The 21,676-nt window shown below is 47.6% G+C and overlaps 1 protein-coding gene across 2 annotated transcripts in view; it reads left to right on the top strand.

Moving 5' to 3' along the window:
- Positions 1–21,676, top strand: part of RPH3A (rabphilin 3A) — a 266,407-nt gene that overhangs the window by 149,365 nt on the left and 95,366 nt on the right. The window contains exons 1-2 of one of the 2 annotated variants that reach the window (XM_046026042.1): positions 15,073–15,147; positions 15,717–15,838. The gene's annotated coding sequence lies outside the window, so the exon portion shown is untranslated. Of the gene's footprint in view, positions 1–15,072; positions 15,148–15,716; positions 15,839–21,676 lie in introns of those variants that run through there. The other variant, XM_046026041.1, reaches the window with a different exon arrangement.

The raw sequence follows: 21,676 nt of genomic DNA, 5'->3' as shown, positions 1-21,676 counted from the left end.
AAAAAAAAAGAAACAACCACAAAACCTCAGTGGCACATAACAGTAAACATGTATAACTGCTCACTAGTCTGTGGCTTGCCTGGGTAGAAATGACAAACTGGACAGAGCTTAGCTAATCTTTTTGAGCTTGCTTATGGGCTGTGGGTGTCTGGGAGCTGGCTGGTTAGGGATAGCCTTTTCCGGACTCCGTTCTGTCTCATGGGGCCTCTCATCTTCCAACAGGCTAATTTGGGCTTATTGTTGGGCAGGATTTCAGGAGGTAGAAGTTGAAAGGTCTCCTTGAAGTCCAGAATCTTGGCATTCTGTTGGCCAAAGCAAGGCAGAGACCAGCCTGATTCGAGGGAGAGAGAAACTGACTTCATCTCTTGAAGGACAGAGCTGCAAGGTCACACTGCAATGTGGGTTACATCACAAAGGCTATGGGTATAGGAGAAGGAAGAATTGGGGCCACTTTTGCAATCAACTATCACCATCATGTTGTTATGCAGAAATAATATTAGCACTTATTTCTTAGAGTTAATTGTGAGAATTCAGGGAAATCATGCGTATAAAGCAGTGATTTTGAGCCAAGCTTGCAGAAGGTGCTCAGGAAATGATAACCATTACCGCCGCTGCTGTTGCTGGGATCATTAAGGTGGTTATGGTTATTACTGTTACTGATTTGAGTCCTCCTCATCCCTGGGCGTCTGTTCAGTGCAGTTCAGAAGTTCAAATCCCCTAGTCAGCTTTGCTCCTGCATGCCTGATTGCCTTTCCCCTTAGTAAAGGAGCAAGTCGGTTGATGGAAAACTTCCTTGATTTTGTGAACACAGATGCCACTGTGTGTTAGCATCCTTTGGCCATTAGCTGTCAAGGCAGTCAGGGCAGAGATCTATTTAAAGAACATGTAGGTGCCTTTGCTTTTTGCCATCAAAACCGTGCCAGGGATGAGACACATCTGAAAGAGGGGCATAAGGGTCCTGATAGGAGACAGACCTTCCATTTGTCATTTGCATTTACTCAGGGAAGGGGAATGAATTGTGTAGTGAAGTTAGGGCTCCTTATGTTAATTAGTCTTAATTAGTGAAGCCTCCAGTTAAACATTAATGGTTTATTTCATATTTTATTTCCAAAGGAGAGAAATCGAACCTTGAGTTAGAAATACCTCATAGGCCAGTTTTGCTGAATTCTGTAGTCCTGTTCACAGTGCCTCAGCAGGCTGGGTGCTCTTATTGTTAGGCTAAGAGAAAGGGAATTACAGAGTCTCAGCTTTGTTGGGGTTCTTATCTATTGCCAAGAAAAGAGTGACCAAGATGTTTTTCACTATGTAGGATCAACCTCAACGGTGATTGATATTATGAGCCTGATATCAGCCTCCCCAAATGGGAGTGTTTGTAAAAATAATCCGTTTAGGGAGAAGAGCAGAACGAGTTTATTGATAGAAATCTCCACAAATTTTAATTTTTTAAAAGAAGGGAAACACTTTCTTCTGAGTTTCATACCAAAACAGGAGAAGAACCAGAGATGAAATGTGTTTATGATTCATCAGAAAACAGATTTTATTTCTCTTATTTTTAGAAGTAGCTGTCTAGGTACTGGGTTCTGTCGAACGAGAGAGGGATTATATTTGGAAATCCTAATTGTGGAGAGGCTTTCTTTAAAAAGCAGCCTAAAGCCAAACTGACTCCCACTGATGCTTCTTTGGTTGTTTCTTTTTTCTCTTTAATCCTTCTGACACTCTGAAAGTAGTTCACACATTGAAATAAAAGAATCCATTTTGTCCACCCTTGATGTTTACTTGACTTTGTAGTTCTTCTCCAGAAGCCAAAATCCCTGGTCCTTACTTTGAAGAATCATGTCAGGAAAATTATGGGTTTAATTTTTTTTAGTTGGAACACTCAACTCAAATAGGGTAAAGCAAAAGAGCAAAAAAATAAAAAATAAAAAGGACTGTATCGACATATGTTATCAACAAGTAGAAGAGCTTCAGGCATGGCTGAATCCAGGTGCTGAAATAATGGTATCAGGAATCAGTTTCTCATATCCCTCTGTCTTTTGCATAGATTTCAGTGTCAGGGTGGATGGAGGGTGGCAAAGGTGCTCCTTGGCAGTTCCAGGCTTGCATTCTACCAACGTAGCAGCCCCACTGTAAAAGATATGTTTCTTTCCTAAAAGTAGTAGCAAAGTTTCAGGTAGGGATCCATTGGCTTGTGTCAGGTTACATGCCCTTCTCTATACCAAGCATTCCATTGTGGCCAATCCAGTGTAAGGATTGGTCACACTTGGGCATATGCCAGCCCCTGGAGTAGAGGGAGACATCAACTCTCTCTGGACCACATGGACCAAGTATGGATGTGAGGGTGTGATTTATGTAAAGGGTAATCAGGAGCAGGGACATGTTTGTTGATTGGGCAAAGGTAAGGGATCATTTCTGGGAAGATGTGTTGGTCTGGATCCTCGCAATAGGCAGACACCAAGATGGGACTAAATGGGCAAGGATTTAATTAGGGGAAACACCTATGGGAGAAAAATTGGAAGAGTGCCAGGAAGCTGTGGAGAGCCATCAGACCCTGAGTGAGGGAGAGAAGGATGGGTGGGGAGTGTTTTAGACTCTCCTGCCATCTGAAGAATCTTCCACAAAGTGTCAGGAGTCCTCCAGCCACTGCCAGAGGAGGGCCCGGGTCCCTGGATCAGGCCTGTTTTAGTATCCCTGCTGCACTCAGTCACTGGCTGGGAGCAGCCCATGGGAAGTGTGGCCTCGTTTGCACTGATGGATTTGAGAGTATAGCAGCTGGGGCCCTTGGTTAATTAAGCTTCCTGTAGCTGGAGGTCTGCAAGGCACTCTCATGGCTGCCACAGATAATAAACTTACAGTTATGAAGTACATCACAGATTAAAAGATGCTGTAACAGTTGCCAGCTTAGTTGATCCCTGTTACGCAAACAATATTGTCATCACCTTCTCCCATTCTACAGATGGGGAAGGCCCAGCAGGAGGGATAACGATTTGTCCTCAGTTGCTCCATGATTCAGTGAAGAGCTTGGACTCAGAGCATGACCATTGCCTCCCTATCTATCATCTGCCCTCTGCACTGACTTGGCTAGCATCCCCCAAAGTTCATGTCCACCTAGAACCTCAGAATGTAACTGTATTTAGAAATAGGGTCTTTGCAGATAGAATTAGTTAGGTTAAGAAGAGGTCATACTGGATTAGGGTGGGCCCTAAATCCAGTGTCCTTAGAGATGAAGACATGGACACAGAAGAGATAGGGGGACGAAACCAAGTGATGATGGGGCAGAGACTGGGGTGGGGCAGAGACTGGGGTGGTGCAGCCATGAGCCAAGGGATGCCGAGGTCTGTTGGCAACCACCAGAAGCTAGGAGCAAGACATGGGACAGCTTCTTCCCTACAGCCTTCGAAAGAGTGTGACCCTCTTATGACACCTTGATTTCAGACTTCTAGTCTCCAGAACTATGAGGGAATAAATCAAGCCATTGTTCTAACCATCCAGTTGGTGGTAATCATAGCACCCCGGGAAACGGATACACTGTCCTAAAAGAACCAGTCATCCCTCTGGTTCTCTCTGTTTGTCTTGTGTGACCCTACCCCCATCCCCAGATCCATGGGCACTGCTGAGCCAATTAATCCAAAGCACAGAGCTTGTGTTCAGACAGCAGAGGCCCAGAAATGCTAACCAAGAAGACTTGTGTCATATGCAAGTCCAAGGAAAGTGGCTGGAAAAGAGTCATAGTCATGTTGACATCTGGACTCCCTGATAGGAGGTGATAAGAAGGGCTTTCCCCTCTGTGGGAGTTTTCCTCCAAATCCTTGACTCCAGTCCAATCCTGAGAATCATCAGACAAACCCACATGGGGGGATATTCCACAAAATACCTGACCAGTACTCCTCACAAGTGTCAAGGTCATGTGGACAGAGGCAAGACTGAGAAACCGTCACATGTTGAAGGACACCAAGAGACACAATGGCTAAAGGCAATGTCAGAGCCCGGAACAATCAAAAAAGATGTTAGTGAAATTCAACTGAAGTCAGTTAGCAGTATTGTACCAATGCTAATTTCTTGGTTTGACAAAGGTACCATGATAACGTACAATGTTAACATTAGGGAGAAAGATGAACAAAGGGTATATGAGGACTCACAGCTTTTCTGTAAATCTGAAATCATTACAAAATAAAAAGTGTATTTAAAAAGAGAGAGAGAGAGACAAGAGATCGGCAAGAAGAGCAAAGAAATACCCAGGGCCCCTCAGTGACAGGGAGAACACTTGGTTTATGATGGACCTCTTCCACATCATATGAGGTCTGGCTAAATTTCATATCTTATTTTTGGATAAATCTGTCCATCTGTCCATCCACCCATGTACCCTTCAGTCCACCCATGTATCCATCCATCCATCCATCCATCCATCCATCCATCCAACAAATTTTGGTTGTATCTATTGTATATCAGACACTCTTCTAGATGCTGGCATACACTGTGACCATTAGGTGTCTGCTCTCCTGGAACTTATATTGCAATAAGAGAAACACTCTATCCGGATAATCGATGTGACTTAAAAATAACCATTGAGTGGTGATAAGTGTTATGCAGAAAACTAAAACGGGCAATGAGGACAAGGTGATCAGAGAAGACCTCTCTGAGTAGGTGACCTAAGCTAGGACATGACTGACAACAAAGGAACCCACTATACAAAGAACAGGAGGAAGTAAGTCTAGACAGAAGGAACGGCTGGTGCAAAGGTCCTGAGGTGAGAATAAGTTTAGGTGCTTGATAAACAGAGCAAAGGCCTGAGGCTGGAATATAACAAGAGAGGCATGGAAAAGAGGCATGGGGTGGGAGAGGGGGGCCAGGTAAAATCTTTTTTTTTTTTTTAAGTGCAATGGGGAGGTACCAGAGGGGGTTTCAAGAAAAGGAATGTCCTGGTTTGACTTTGAGGCTATGCCACTGGCCATGTGCTGCGAATGCACTGTAGGCAGACAACTGCTGTTGTCCAGGCAAGAGATGATTGTGGCAAGGAGGCCGGACCTTGGACTCCATGAGATCCATTTCTGAGGGAGTTTCTGTTTCTTGCAGCCAAATATGCGCTGAAGATGACCCAGGATTCCTGATGCTGCACCTCAGTTTCCCCAGTGTGCTCTGAGGTAGTCAGGGAAATGAGCAGAACCTTACTTTAGTACATCTTACTTCTTTTTTTTTTAAAGATTTATTTATTTATTTGACAGACAGAGATTACAAGTAGGCAGAGAGGCAGGCAGAGAGAGAGGAGGAAGCAGGCTCCCTGCCGAGCAGAGAGCCCGATGTGGGGCTCGATCCCAGAACCCTGGGATCATGACCTGAGCCGAAGGCAGAGGCATTAACCCACTGAGCCACCCAGGTGCCCCACATCTTACTTCTTTTATTCTTTGTCTGTACCCGCTTTTCTCCCTTCTGTGTGTCCAACACCCTCATAATATCTCTCTCCTCGAGTCCCACCTTGGCCTGACATCTGACAAAACACCTCACGATCCCTAGTTTTCCCCTTCTTCCTTCAAAACTTACCTGTCCTGCATCCATTCTTTTGAGAGGCTGGGGTGATAGACATAATCTTGCTAGACTGGAAAGGGATATTTCTTCCAGAAAACACTGGCTTTTTTTTTTGGTGATTTTTGTTGCCTTCAGACCAAGCAGGCATTTGCTGAACAGTTTTCATTCATTGAGCTCTGTGCTAGGTCCTTTTGTGTGTTTCAGTCCCCTTTGATTCTTACAAACATCTAAGAATGTAGACCCCCTCACTCCCACTTTACAGATGAGGATGGAGAGACTCAGAACCTCTGTTCCCGTTCCCTGCAGTGAATTATGGGAATATCAGGATTGGTCCATGAGGAGAAGTGGTATCTTGTTTTGATGCCCCTCAAGGCTAACTTGAGGATGACATAAAAATGCTTGTGAAAAGTATGCTCTGGAACTTATCTGGCTTCCCTGAAAAACCAGTAGGCATTTTCAAATGCAGCCAGACTCATGTCCCCTGGGGCTTTTTCCTCTCTTTGCTTCCTGTTCTAGAAAGGGCTGGTGTGAGCTTCCTGGTTTTGCTGTCTGAGCGAGCAGGAATGTTCCATGTGGCTGCACCTTTAGGAGCAGCAGCTGGGGCAGGGGATAGGCAGCTGACCTCCCCTGCAGCGATCAGTCCTCATCTTTTCTCCAAGCCTCCCCTTCCATGTGGTCGGGGCCATGCGAGGGGCCGTGGGTGAGTGAGTGGCCTGAATTTCTTTCTGCTCCATTTCTTTGCAGTTTCCTGGGTGTGGTGATGATGGTGCAAGGCTCTGTGAACCATAGGTGTCTGACCCCGAGGAAGAAAACCTTTGATCTAGGAAATAAATGGCTGGCAAAAATGATGCTCCTTTCCATTCATATTTTCAGTCATTCATTCATGAACTATTTATTTGGTATTTATCCTATGCTAGACCCTGTGTTCAGGACATAAGAGACATATGTGGTCCCCTTTCCCCAGGAACTGATACCTGGATATACCCAGCAGGTTTCCCACTCATCTTCTGGGATGACAGTCTAGTCTAGATCCTTCTAACCTTGTTCATGGACAGCAGCATCTGGAAGTCATAGGGCTCTGTAGAGAATCCCATTCACTACTGACACGAATCATTTATAACTAACCCTGCAATTTAGGGTGGTCAGAGTTCTCCTTCCCCCCACACTGGGGATCACGGTAGAAAGCGACAGGTTGCTATGGTGCCTGAAGTACACGCACCGGGGGCAGAGAAGAGGAGGGTCCAGCGGTGTCGGGAGGAGTCAGGAAAGACTCTTGGGAGTGTGGACAGGTGCCCTGTGCCGGGCCCAAACGAGTCCTTAAGTTTTTGTTTGGTCCAAATGCAGGGCTTGAGGGTGGGGGGTCTGACATAGGACAGGCTAGACTGAGTCCCTGCTTCATTCTATGGTGATGTATGAATCTGAACAAAGATCTTATTTGGTCTGAGCCTCAGTCTTCTCATCTGGGACATGGAGATCAATCCTAGGATTTACTCTCCAGAGATGCGATATCCTAAACGTAAGGAAGTTAGCTGAGGTCTTGGGAAATTGCTATTATCATCCTTCGTAAATTCTGGGGGGACTACTGGGGACCAGAAAAGAGGAACCTCAGTCTGGACTGGTGTAATCAGAGAAAGGGGTGAATTTCGAATCTCAAAGCTTGGCAAGAGAAGGGAGGGTGTCACTTTTGCATCCTTCTGTATCCCGAGCATCTGGCACATAAGTCTGACCTCAGCCTGTGTTTGTTGACTGAATAAATGAATGACTGGCCAGGACTTTGAAAGAGGGATAGAGTGCGCATGTAGAAGGACCTTCCCTGCATTTCTGTCTTCTCAAGGACCCTATTTATTAATGGGATCAAACTATATATACAATCTTGTAGGTTTTTTTTTTTTTTTTTTTTTAGTACGGAGGTTACATCTCTTCAAAGTTCCATCAAGACTCTACCAGTGTGGGGCTGCTTCCTGGTCACTGGTATGGACTATACCACAGTTTATTCAAATGACCCTCCCATTGCTGGACTGGCAGGTCATTTCTCCAGTCTGTCATTATTATAAGGAATGCTGTGATGCTCATCTCTGTGTATACATCTAATTATGTCCTTAGATTCAATTCCAGAACAGAGGCTAATGGGTCAGATGGTAAGTGTGTGTCATTGTTACCGTCTAGACACATAGTACTGGATCAACCCCCGTCCCCAGGAAGGCTGTGACAGTTTACTCCCTGCTGCCAGCTAACCTGACTGCTACTCTGCTTCTCTGCACGCCGGTCCCCTCCATCTCTGCGCCACTCTGCCCTGCCTCACCTGCTTAGCCCAATTGAATTTGTGGACAGAGCTAGCCTCTCCTTTTCGAAGCCTGCTGGATATCTGTGGGGTCACATAAGAATTACTTAAATACATTGTGGAGAAATCTCCTTGGAGGGAAGATGTCCCCCAGATGTTGGAGCAAAGACTGGAGTAAGGAGGGGGAAATGCTTGGGACGTGCCCCCTGCCCCCCCGCCACCCCACCCACTTCCCAGTTCTCTCGCACAGATAATCTTGTTCCATGCGTCACAGAAACACATGTCTTCTGTCCAGTACGCTTCCATGGCTCTCTCCTAGCAGTTGCCACTCTGTTTTGGCATTTGGAGGTCTCTTTTCTAACTCTCCTGCTGGCCTGGAGCATGAAGGAGTGGAGTCATACTCATGTCACAGTATCCCCAGCATCTGGCAGAATGTAATGACAATAATCATAATAGTAATAGTAACAACATCAACTCATGTATTAAGCGCTTACTGTGTGCCAGCACTTTACGGACTATACCAAGCCCTTCATGTATTTTGGCTCTTCGAATGGTCCCATAAACTAATGATGTAGGTGTTGCTCTTACCCCATTTTACAGACAAGGATGCTAAGGCTCAGAGAGGTGAAGTGACTTCCCCAAGGTCACAATGCGTAGACGAAGTGAGACTCAAAGCTAACTCCCTTTCAATTATTCTGCTATGAGCTTGGCGAGTAGCTAAGCCACTAAATGAGGAACCAGCTCTCCCTCCGCTCCCTCCCCAACACTAGACTAGGACTTGTTGATGGAGGCCTGGAAGAATCGAGGAATCTGGTTTGTTCGTTTCAGAGAAAAGCCAGAGGGTCTTTTTGGAAGAGTGCTTTGGAAGACAGGATAGGAAATACCTCTGCCTCTCCTGATCTCCCTTCCTAAAGTCAGGTGCCTATCATTCCTTTATCCTGGATTCATTCCTTTTCCATCACAGCTTAAAGCTACTTTTGGAAATGTCAGCCCCCTCCATCCCTGATGCCTTGATGGGAGCCCTGTCTGCAGAGCTGTTTTCTGAAGCAGCTCTTCCTCAGTCTACACTTTTCCCCACTCACTCAAATCCAACCAGCTCAAATCTTACTCCTCAGGCAGGATTCCTGGCTTCTCCCAGCTTGCTCAGCCCTTTCCCTATGGCTGCCAACTCTGGCATTGATCATCTGGGATAATGACCTGGCCCAGGTCTTCCTAAAATCATTCATTTTGAAGCTGTGGGGGCTCCTTGGAGATCCCATGAACCACTGACATATGCCATTTGTAAGTAACCACGTAATTTCGGGTGGTCAGGTTCCCCCTGTCTCACATTACAGTAAGATAAAAGATACAGGCATCAAACGTTCTAAGAATAATTCACTTATTCAACATTGACCAGATGTCAGGTTTGTTCTGGGCCCTGAAAATTCAGAGATGCACAAGACTGAGCTGTGCTCTTGGAATATTCGGTGTAAGGGGAGAGCTGGTCATGGGGTCCGGACCCTGGGAGAGGGTTAGCTGTATTGTAGGAGCTCAGATGAGGGACACACAAATGTCACTCTTCAATCACTGCTAGTTATCTATTCTTTGTAGACCAGGAGCAGATTCTGGAAGGGGCCTGGGAGAGGGAAGATCCTGCATTCTTCCTTCATTTTCTGGGCATAAGACTTTGCTTCTGGATTTACTGGAATAACTGAGAGATGCAGTTACTCCGGGGAGGGGAGTTAGGTGAACCCAGCACACCCAGAGGGCTAACTTCGGGGCAGATAATCCCATTGAGGTGCCGGAAATAAAAGAGGAAAGCAGACTTATTTTTGCCCTACATTCTATCAACTTAAGCACATTCGTATACAACCAAACATTTTGTCGCTACTGGAAGTGGAAATACAATATTTTTCTGATGCATTTTATTTTATTTTTAAAAGATTTTATTTATTTATTTTACAGACAGAGATCACAAGTAGGCAGAGAGGCAGGCAGAGAGAGGAGGAAGCAGACTCCCCGCTGAGCAGAGAGACCCATGTGGGGCTCGATTCTAGGACCCTGGGATCATGACCTGAGCCAGGCAGAGGCTTTAACCCGCTGAGCCACCCAGGTGCCCCTCTGATGCATTTTAAAATAAATATGCAACATTCAGACCCCCTCATGTCATCTTTTGTATTTCAGCCCACCATTATCGCCCTGTGGAAAATGGATCTTGTCAATAATAATTATCATCACAATAGTGATGGTAATAGATAAAGATTACACACATAGGGCTACCTATATCCCAGGCACCGTTCTAAATGTTTTTATATATTTTTGCTCATGTGATCCTAATGACAACCATGTGACGAGGTATGGCTATTATCCCCCCTTTGCAAATGGGGACACTGAGGCACAGAGAGGTTTAACAACTTACTCCGGGCCCCGGTGTGTATGGAGCAGAGCCAGACTGGAACCTAGGCAGCCTTACCCTAAAACCTGGCCTTTTGACGCTTTCATCTCTCTGGCTTTGCCAATGCCCTTTCCCCGGCAACTCTGCTCATTTTGGGCTAGACACCTAGACTCCGCAAGGAGGAAAGGGGCACTTGTTCACATCTGTTAGCTCAATGAAATGTCCACGTAGGTGGGGAAGTTATCATAGTTCCATTTTAGAGTCAAGGAAACTGAAGCACAGGGCGTGCAGATGACATGCCCAAGGTCACACAGCTAGTGAATGGGAGAGTCAGGAATCAAGCCCAGAGCACTGGAAGGCGAGCCCAGGCTTGTTTGCTCTGACAGTGCCTTGCCTGGTAACACCGAACTGACTGATTAATAAATGATGCTTGTTGAGTTGTCATTAAAAACTTGTCTCACCAAGTCCCGCAGTATCTTCTCTGTAATTACCCTATTTTCTCCTAAGGGGACTGACAGGCTTCCCCAAGACTTGCCTCTTTCTCAGTGGGAAGGGATCTTTTTTTTTTTTTTTAAGATTTTATTTATTTATTTGAGAGAGAGCGCTCAAGCAGAGAGGGGGCGGTGGGGAAGAGGGAGAGGGAGCGGCAGACTCCTTGTTGAGCAGGGAGCCCCATGTAGGCCTTGATCCCAGGACCCCAAGATCATGACTAGAACCAAAGGTAGACATTCACAGACTGAACCCCCTAAATGCCTCTCAGCAGGAGGGTATCTGTGGGGGAACTTAGGCCGGTCTCAGGGACCCAGCAATTCTTTTTCTTACTCTCCTGTCTCTCTGCTCCATTTACTTGTTTTGTCTTTGACTGATTCTGGAAAGCTGCGCTGTGACATTTCTTCCCTTTTGTGTTCCTATTGATAGCATTTCCCCGGAGGCTGCCAAAGAGCAGGAGGGGATGGAGGAAGCATCCTGTGCCTCAGAGCCTGGTGGTCCCGCTAGAGCTTTGAGCTTGAGTTCTTTCTGCGCATGCATGCAGAGGCACATGTGTGTGTGTGTGTGTGTGTGTGTGTGTGTGTGTGTGTGCACGTACACACACACACACACACACATGCACACTGTGGTTTAGAACAACTGTGATATGGTGGAAGTACCCGGTCCTCTGGCCCAGAGGGAGCTCAGTTAAGATTGCTGAGGAGGATTTGCTCTGGGCTTCTCATTATGGGTTCACCGGCAAACGTGCCTTATTGGTTTCCCGTGGCTACTACAACACTGAACAGCAAAATGAGTGGCTTAACACAACACGGATTTATTATCTTATAGCTCTGGAGGTCCTAAAATCAAAGTGTTGACCGGGAGATGCTCCTTTTGGAGGCTCTAGGGGAAGATCTGTTTCCTTGGCTTTCCTGGCTTGGAGAGACCACCTTCATTCCTTGGCTAGCAGCCCCTTCCTCCACGGTCAGGGCCAGCCCCATGCTGTCTTCATCTCTCTGTCTCTCAATCCTGCATTCTGACCTCACCATCCCCTCACCCTCCTCCTCCCTTCTCCCCTTGGGAAGATTCTTGTGATGACATTGTGCCCACCCCGATAACCCAGAATAATCTCTCCAATCTCAGGATCCTTAACTTCATCATATCTATAATGTCCTGTTTGCCCTACAAGGCAACATAGCGCCCATCTCCGAGGATTAGGACATGGACAGCTTTGGGGGCCATTATTCTGCCCCATTTGCCAAGTGAAATGGGAGCATTCTTTCTGTGCTACCTCCATGCCCATCTCCCTGAGAGACAGCACATCACCCTGGGGCCTGAAATTGTTTAGATTCACACCCTGAGCTTCCCCCTCTTTGTAGCTGTGTTACCTTGGGCAAGTCACCTGGCCTCTCTGTGCCTAACTAATGTTTAGTTAATCTTTAAGATGGGTAAATCTTCACTGTGCCAAGTTAAGTCAGGAATAGCATTGGAGTGATAAAGCATATTACTGGGTGAATAAGAAACACCAAAAATAAATGGAAGCAACAGTTATAATTAGGGATGCCATATAGCATAATAGCATAATAGTTACAGACTCAGAAGACCTCGGTTCAAATCCTAGTTCTGCCACTTATGAATGAAATGGCCCCTGGCTAGTATGCTTTAGGCATTTAAGTCTCAGTGTTCTCATTTGTAAAATGGCAATAAAACTATTTCCATCTGAACACATAGGATTGTTGTGAGGATGAAATAATAGTGTGCACATGAGTCACCCAGAACATAGTGGGTGGCTTTTGTGGTTCTAGTTATAACCATCACCAGCATTGCCCATCCTCCCTGGGGTGATGGAGAGACTTAGAGGGCTGCTTCTGGCCTCAGCAGAGCAAGGATAGGATGGGGCAGCTTGCTGAATCCGGGCCCTGAGAAATCCCACGGCCTTGCTCCATTCTTGAGAGGATCAGAGCCTGGCTGGGCTGAGGCTTGAGGTGTCTGATTTGGGGGTATCTCCCTGGTGTTGGAGCTTACAGCAGCAGCCAGTGCTTTGAACTAAGAGCTCTCCAGGAGCTCTCAGGACAGAACCAGGGCTTAGAGATGGTGACAAGGGTGGTGCAGAGGCTGGGGCAAAATCCCCGGGAAGGTAGGGCTAATTCCTAGATGGCGTGGTCATAGGGGAAGGTGTAGAGCTGTAGTTTCAACCATATTATTGTTTTTAGATTTTGCTGCAAAGTCCTGTTTCAATGAAGCCTTGGGCAGATGTCCAGTATGCAAAAGACTTAAAAGCACAGCTGCTGTGGTTAAAACCAGGATGTGTGTGGGGGGCAACTCGGGCCTCCTTTTCACTCTACCAGGGGCCTTTAGGGGGCCCAGTTTGAGGAAGAAGACTAACAGGGTGGCAAAAACACAGGCCTTGGAATCAGACAGATCTGGGATTGCATCCCTGCTGTGAACTTTGGGGTTTCATTTCGCATGCTCGAGCCTCAGTCTTCTCATCTGAAAATGGGACAACAAATAGCATGCACCTCATGCACTTGTGTAAACCAAAGATAGTGTCAAGTGCCTTGCATAACGCACAGTAGGTGTCTAGGTATTTAGCAGGTGGTAGCTATTTTGATTTCCTAAGGGAGATCTGAATTAGAGACACCCTTCCAGAACACGTGTCTAATCCTGGAAGCTATGAGGTGGGGCAGATGTTCCTTGGGACTAGGAGCCAAAAGACCTGGGAAATATTGGGTCCTGATTCTACAGTCAGTATCCTGTGTGACTTTAATTTTTCTCTTCTTGAATCACTCTTTAGATGTTTATTGAGGGCCTACTATGTGCCAGGCACTGTCCTAGGAGCTGGAACATAGGCTCTGGCACCTGAAAGCCCTAAGTTCCAGACTCAACTCTGCCACCTCCTAGTTCTTTGGATAAGAGCAAGTCACTGCCCCTCTCTGGTCCTCTCACTTTCTGCATGTGTAAAGTGAGCGGATTGAACTTCTGTTGTAGGGTCTTCCCAGAAACAATTCAAAGAGATCTGCCAAAAATAATTATAGAACATATTTGAACTTGACTCTCAGAGTGAGACATTCTGAAGCATGGGCTTCGGAATCATACAACCCTGGGTTTGAATTCTCTGTCTGCCACTTGCTGTGTAGCCTTGTGCAAGGCACTTAACTTCGTGAGGCTCAGTTTCCTCATCTATAAAATGGAAGTAATAATAGTCTCGTCAAAGGGTCATGGCAAAGACTGAAGGAGCTGCTACATGTAAAGTAGGAGAATGGCTGGTGCATAGTCAGTTCCAAATAAATGACAGCCGCCATCGTCACTGTCACCACCATAATCATCGCCATCGTCACCATCATCATGATCACGATGATCATGAACATCTGTAAAGTGAACCTCTAAATGATCGCTAAGACTCTGACATTTTAAAGGAGAATTAAGTGGCGAACATAGGAACTCACCCTGGGCCGTGTGAGTGGGACCCTTTAGGAAAGCATCCCCAGTGGAGAGAGTTCTCCTTCACTTTTCAGATCTTGATCTACTTAAAATTTCCTTTCCTTTTCCTATAGTAAGCCAGAAGAGGACCCTTGAGATCTGGAACACTGTGGGATGTCAATGGGAGTCAATTTCTCTTTGTATATTTCTCCTTTCAGTCGTTTTATTTTCTTGTTCATACAGTGATTTCACTTCAGATCTTTTGGGGATGGGTCTTTGGCCAAGGCTCAGTTGTCTGATTTAGACCTCCTATAATCTCCCAACTTCATCCCTCTCACACGACATGCTGAAAGGTGAGGCTTGGTGCATGCCATCCTGGGTTGGCTGTCGATTACTTTCTCCCTCTGTCAAAACATTTGAATTGTAGGAGGTTGTGGTATCCTAGCAGCCCACAGCTTTGGTGTTCTTATTGTTGCTTTTTATGTTTAGGAAAATTGGATAGTCATACCCTCATTTTACAGTTGGGACTCGGAGACATTAAGTGACTTTTCCAAGGTTGTCTAGGGGCCAGAACTGGTTCCCAGAAATCTGTCAGATGCTTATTCAAATAAGCCCCTTAGAATTTTTTGTTCGTTAAGCCTTTCATGCTCTGAATTCTGAGGCACTCAAGATACAGGTCAGAAATCTGAAGCAATATGGGTGAGGCCAAGTCAGCTGGGTTGAGTTTTGGGGGTAAAAGTCATTTGGAGGCTCCCACACTGGGGTCAGACTTTTCCCAGCAGAGAGGAACAGTGAATGAAGGTCTGGGGGCCTGTGTGGGAAAGGGGCTGTGAACTTACAGCTCCTGGCTCTGAGAGTGAGCGACAATATTAGAACAAATGTGTGGTAGGTAGGCTGTCACTGACTTCACTGTATGAGAAGTCCCGTCCCCCCACTACTCCCCCTTCTCTGCTCCAACCATCCAATAACTTAACTTCGCTGCCTGAAGGTTCGCTTCCCGCCCATCCCTCCGCCGCCGCCGCAGTTTAGCGCTGTCCGCGGTGCTGATCGCCAATCTCCTGATTTCGACCAGCGGGGATCTCTGGTGCGCCCAACCTCTCCTCCTGGCCTCCCCGCTCTCTTTCTCCAGGCACCCCGCACATAAATCACGGGTGGGAGGTCGGCTTGGTTTCCCCTGCACCGGGAAGCTGCTGCCCCCTCCCTTGCTCACACGGGGTTTTGCAGCAGTGGTGGCAGCTGCCACTGATTCAGGCACTGGGGAAGCAATTGATTCGTCTACTGGCAGCAGCCCGGAGTTGCCTACGCGGACGCAGACAGACGACAGAGAGAAAGAGAAAGAAAGAGGAAGAGGGGGTGGGGGGAGAGGGCTCCGAACGAAAACCATCATCCCTGTGGAGGGCAATCTGAAGGAGCCACTGCCTTTGCCTTGTCCACAGACTGGTCTGAGTTTTCTCTTCTGGCAGTGGCATTTCTTTTCATCTTGGTCCTGCATGATTTAGGGGTAGTTGCTGTGTGTGTGTGTGTGTGTGTGTGTGTGTGTGTGTGTGTGCGTGTGTGCGTGAGCGCGCACGAGTGAGCGCGCGTGTGTGCATGCTGGCGCTTCGATTTTATTTTGGGAAGAGTAAGGGAATCAAATGAACAATTTTCTTTCAGGCACCTCCAGTGAGCTTTCAAACCAAGTCATCGGGAGTTAGTATCTTCCCATCCCGGCAGGGAAGGGAAGAGTTGGCAAGAATTTGGCTCACCCATTCCCTCTGCAATCCTCTGGTGTGGAGGTAAGTGCTATTCTTCTTAATTGTGTAAAGGGACTAGGGGTATTGGGATCCCAGTTGGGATGAGGTTTGTACATGAGCTGGTGGGATAGAGGGCAGGTGGGGGGTTGGGGGGAGAAGTGTTGAGGAATGACCACATTTATTTGCCCACATTCCGCAGTGTTTGATCGTCTAAGCGGCACCCCAAAGCTAAATGAGATTTCGGCTCAGTGCCCAGGGAAGGGGGTAAAATATGCTCCTGTTTTAGGCAATGCGATCAAAATTGTGGCTTCTGCCCAATTTACCCTCTCCCTTGCAGCAGAAGCTGTTGAAAGTAGCCAGCAGTTCTCTGAGTGGATTAACCCTTCATGGGTTGGCCAGCCTGCATGGAGGGTCTCTGGATGCTCTGCTCTGTGGGTGGGCACCTTGGCCCTGGATGGGAGAGGGCCGCCTAAGGCTGAAAGGTTAACCCTTGCTGAGGGCCACCTAGGCACACCAGGTAAGCTTTGCGTAGGGCAGGGCTCAGACTGTACCACCTTCCAGGTACGGCTGAGTGATTCAATTGTAGCGATTTTTGCAAGCTTGGCTGTTCTAAGCTTCCTGAGATGGGAGATCTGGGAGCTACGACAGGACCACATTTTGCTTGGAATGAGTGGTCAGGCAGCCCAGAGGGGAGCAGCCAGCAGCCTGCTGAGGAGACGATGTTCGATTTTCACAGGTGGTGTAACCTGTAAGTGATTGTATGGGGGTGCATCCTGGCACCAGCCTGGGGGACTCCATCCTGAGCCCACCTGAGAGTAGGCAAGGAGGGGAACAGGGTTTATTCCGATCTGGGGAATGATCCCAGTTTCTGGCTTCAGATCTGTTCCAGGACAGACCAAACCCTGCTCTAGTTTCTTTATCTGAGATCCTGATGGGATAAGCCTGAACCAACCTGTTAGTGAGTGGGAAGTCAAGGTTTCTTGTCACCGAATCCAAAAACTCACGTTTAATTTTAAAACGCCTTTGCCGTTAATCTGTGACCCATCAAAAGGAGATTTCTCTTTGCTTTCTGCTTTGATTACATCTACCTTTTTGGAAATGAATGTCCTTATTTTTAGCATCTTCTCATTATCTCAGGGGCCACTTTAGTCTTCTGCATCCCCAAGGATTTCTCTGTAGGTTCTTGTTCTTGGAGGTGGGAGGAATAAAACATCAGCCCCAGAGACTGGCAAGCCTGAAATGTAAGCAGGGCCCACTCAGTCATTTTCTCCAGTCCTGGAGCCAAGTGGGGACGCCGAAATCCCGGGGCATGTGCCTGCTCATGGAGAGCATGTGAAGCAGAGGGGTGGGCTGTTTGGTGGTTAGTGTTAAAGATGTGGTCCTCAAAATCCCACGCTTTTCTCACTGGGTAACCTTGAGGAGGAAGTTCCCTTAGTTTCCTCCCTGGAAAGCCTCAAGTAGGAATGACTGACGTGAAGAAATTTAGTTCAGTTAAAGAGTCACGAGATCTGGCTGTGGGTGAAATTTAAGATATTGAACTTGGACATTCATTGGGGCCCTGCAGTGGGGCCTGTTAGGAGTTCCCTGTTGTGCTAAGTGTTAACCATTTAATTGCTGGATTGTAGGGAGGTTTGAGGGGGAGCTAGGAAAGTATCAGGGGAGCCCTAGGGGCCTCAGTGCAACATCACCATCTGGTATGGGAGTATGTCAGTGTTTTAACAACTGGTTCAGCCATGCAGAGTGTGCATGCTATCCCAGCTGAGGGAGCTGGGACTGGGTTGTTAACATGTGGGTGCTTTGAACACATCTCCTTGCTGCCTCTTAGCCTTACTTCCTCGGGGGTGGCTAAGATCCAAAAGGCTGCCCTTCCTCCTCCTCCATCACATTTGAAATGGTGCATTGTGGTGCACCAGGGAGAGGGAAACAGAAGCTTCTGGAAAGAGGCTTGGGCTTGGACCAGGAGACCTGGTTTCCAGGCCCAGCTCTGCCTCCCCTTCCTGGGCTTCAGTTTCCATGTATGTGCAATGAGGCACATGGTCTAGGTGAGTCCAGGGCCCCTTCTAGCTGAGGTTCTGTGACTGTGTGATAGGCGTGTGTATGCAGGCGTGCTTCTAGGAAAGGTGTATACTGTGTTTGGAAATTTATCATGAGTGCCGAGGAGGCCTGTTTGGGGTGAGTCAGGATTGGGGGTCTCTTGTGAGAACTTTGCTAGGTTCCTAGAACCTTGTGCTCAGCTGCAAAGGGGTCTGCTTTATTCATGGCCTCAGATACATAGATATACAGATATTGTAGCATTTGAAGGCTCTGTAGAGAATTATCCCAGGGCTGGCAGCAAGGACCCCTTTGAGAAACCCCACTCTGAAAAGATGCTTATTCATACGAACACACAACACCCGGGGACTCGTGGACCGTCCCTAATGCTCATCTGAGGACCTCAAGTTCAGAACCTCTGATCTAGTCTGACCCCTTCGGGGGGCCCAGAGAGGGAAAGCAGCTTGTCTAAGACCACACAGTAAATCATGGCCGAGCAACCTACCCATCTGTTGTCATGAAGACAAGACATCATCCCTTTCCTCCTGGCTTGGGCAGGCCCCCACTCACTGCAGCCAGCTGGATACGGAGCGAGGACATTCTGCGGTGTCTCTCTAGCCTGCGCTGGGGATTGGGACGAATAGCTATGGAGATAAATGTGGGCATTTCCTTCTCACTGGTGGGAGAGATGCAGCAGCCAGAGGCTCGGCAAATCTAAAAGGTGGCCTGGGAAGACTTTTCCCCAGCTGGCTCTCCCTCTCCCCCTTTCCTACAGCTCATATGCATCCTGGCCACCTGTCCAAGGCTGTGAGTTCTTGTCAGGGTGGCTGCTCGGGGCATTTATTTGTAGGCTGTAGTATTTATTCTTTATTTACTGCGCCCCATGTGGGTCACAGAGAGCTTGTAACTTTCTACTAAAAACCACCATGACATTCGGTCCTGTCTTCTGCTTCTTATCCCCTTTGAGTGGGGAGCTGGTCGTAAAGGCAGATGAATCAGGAGTTGATGTGGATACCATGAGAAGCAAACAGTGTGGTAGATTTCTGTTCAACGCTGAGGCTGTAACCTAGGAGAGAAAGAAATCCGGGATCCAGTCGTGGTAGGCTGGAGCCGATAAGCCTGAATCATTCAGCTACCACCCAGGATGGAGATCCCTTTGTGCTGGGACTATGAAGGAGGCACCGCAGAAATGGGCCCCTCTCCTTCCTGTTCCCCACCCCCATCTGCCTCCTTAACCAGCCATCTGAGGGGCTGCAGTGTGGGCCTCTGGGAGAAGCCAGACAGGAGTTCAAGTCTGACTCCTGCGCTTCCTTGCTGTGTGACTTCAGGCAAGATCCTTAACCTCTCTGAGCCTTAATTTCCTCGGTTAAGTGTAATAAGGTAGTACGGCATGGGAACAGATCTCGGGTTTAGATCCTTCCGGTTGGGTCACTTCACTTCTCTGAGGCTTAATTTTTTTCCCTTTGTAAAGTGAAGATATTAAAGGAATTAGGAAAATTTTGAGTTAATGCTTGCAAAGTACTTAGTACTGAGCCTGGGAGGAGTTAAGTAAGCAACATACGTTAGCCATGGGGATGATGGGTAACAGTGAAACAAGATCGGGGAGAGGTAGAGGAAGGTGAATCCTGTGGGCCAACTCTGCAGCTTTGGGGCCCAGGAGAGAGAAGACAGGTCTTGGAGACAGGAGACTTCTGGTCTCACTTATTGTCTTTGTGGTGTTTGTGCAGTTGCTGGTGGTCGCCGGGACCTCAGTTTCTTCATCTGTGAAATGGGCATCATGGCCTCCTTTCCTCAAAGCCTGTGAAGCCCCTTGGAAGCAGGCCGTCATGAGTGTGTGGTCAGGCCCTGGAGGAAGGGGTCTGGGAGGAGAAGCCCTACTCACTCCTCTGTCTTTTGTTCCTCCAAATCCTTGGTAGGTTTTTGCTGAATCATTCCAACTCACCAGCTTAGAGCCCATGAGTTTCTCCTAGGAGACCTGAGCTTTCCCCTGCTTCCCGGCCATGGTGCTTTCCCTGCCGTGGGGCTACTGCCCAGGGCACCAGAAGTGCCATAGGTGAGATCCTAGGACCAAAGCTGTGCATCTCAATTTTTAAAGTCAAGGTTAGCACGCGGCAGTTGTTCACGGTGACCTGCATGGACACCCAGGAAAAAATGACTGAAACCTCAGTGGGTTGACTAGTGGACAGGTCAATTTGAGGAGGCGCCTTTGACCTATGGTCCAGCCCGAGGTCTGCATATAGTAGACCCTTAGTGTTTGTTGGTTATGATGAGTCATTGCTGCCGAGTTTAGAAGGACTTGGCTTTTATTTCAGGTCTGTTACAGGCAAGGCTCTGCCTCTCTCTCCTCCTGCCAGAGGATTTTTGACACTTATTCATGTACTGTGCATTTATTGAGTACTTACGGTATGCCTGGCACCATGGTGGGGGTTGGGAATAAAATGGTGACCAAGACACCATCTCTTTTGGGACTTAGTTTAAGTGAGGGGCTGCCTACAACATGTAAGCTTTGTGGGGGATTGGTACAGAGAGAGGGCTTCCTTTGTCACCCTTTTTGGGGGTGTTTTCACTCAGCTCAATGACATCTAAAAGTCCATTATTAAAGCTTTGTTCTCTGTCTTAAGCCCTTGCTCTTGGACAAAGAGCAGAAGCTTGGGATGGGATAACACATCCGGCCTTATTAGTCATTTACACTTTACTGAGGAGGAGTTGGAAAATCCCTTCCAAGAAGTGAGGGGAGGGCTTTTTTGGAGTGGGGAGCGGAGTCTACGCCCACTGAGCTAGCAGGTAAAAGAAGGGACAAAAGGCAGGAAAGGCCTGTGTTGCTGGAATCACCTTCTGTTGGGGGCAGAAAGCTCTTGATGTCTGAGATCAGAGTCCAAGGCAGATTCTCGGGGTGTGCCCTAGACCCCCTCCATCAGACACTCTGAGTGCAGGGCCTTAAGACCTGTGTTTCCATAAGCCTCCATTGCTATAGGTAAAGGAATGTTTTTGAAATGCAGAACACTTTTACAGGTGTTAGTTTTAACGTTCTAGCTGTGTTGCAAGCCTCAGGCTCTCTCACAAGGTTTGCTCCCCCACCACTCACCATTGGGGCTGAGCAGGGTAAGATTCAGGCCTGTTGCCTCCCCAGCACCCACAACTTACTTCCTGACCCCCGAATCTCTGTTTTCTCACAAGAAGCACAAGCTTGATCTAGCAGTGGTGACCCCATTCCTTGCTAACTTCTGAGCACCCCACTGTGGGTGGGGGGTGGGGAGGAGGCTTCTTTCTCAGGCAGGACCTAAGGACTTAGGTGATCAGATGGCTCGGGGGCAAGGAAGCAGGTATCAGCCAGCTCTCTAGCCTGGCTGGGCCTTCGGGGTTTGAGAGAACTCAGCTGGTCCTTACCCCAACTTGCTTTCCATTTGGGCCAGGGAAACGTGGGCTGTGGCTGCACCAAGGAACCATGCGGCTGAATGCAATGCCAGCGTGGTTTCCTCGAAGTAATTGTCTTGCTGTCATTCGTTTTAACGACATAACTCGTGCTTAAATTGCATTGTAATAGAGCAGTGTCAGACTCTGGCTTAGTAATCCAGTTAGTGAGCCAGGTAACGGGCCTCAGGAAGCGGGGTTTCTTGCCCACCCTTCTGCCGTTTATCAACAAGAGGAAGCTGACGGCATCATAAGGATGTGTGGTCTGGGAAGGGTTTATTTAGAGAGCCGAGGGGGAAAGTCCCCTCATCTCTCAATATAGCCTGAGTGAGTTCATTCACTTGCCTTTTTCTTTCTTTTTTCTTCCTTTCTTCCCATTTTTTCCTCTTTAATGCACCTACACAATGACAAGCAGCGACTTGTGAATGGAAACGGCTC

Source organism: Meles meles, chromosome 12, assembly GCF_922984935.1.
Source record: "Meles meles chromosome 12, mMelMel3.1 paternal haplotype, whole genome shotgun sequence".
NCBI lineage: Eukaryota > Metazoa > Chordata > Mammalia > Carnivora > Mustelidae > Meles > Meles meles.
This window is presented reverse-complemented; position numbering and strand designations above follow the sequence as displayed.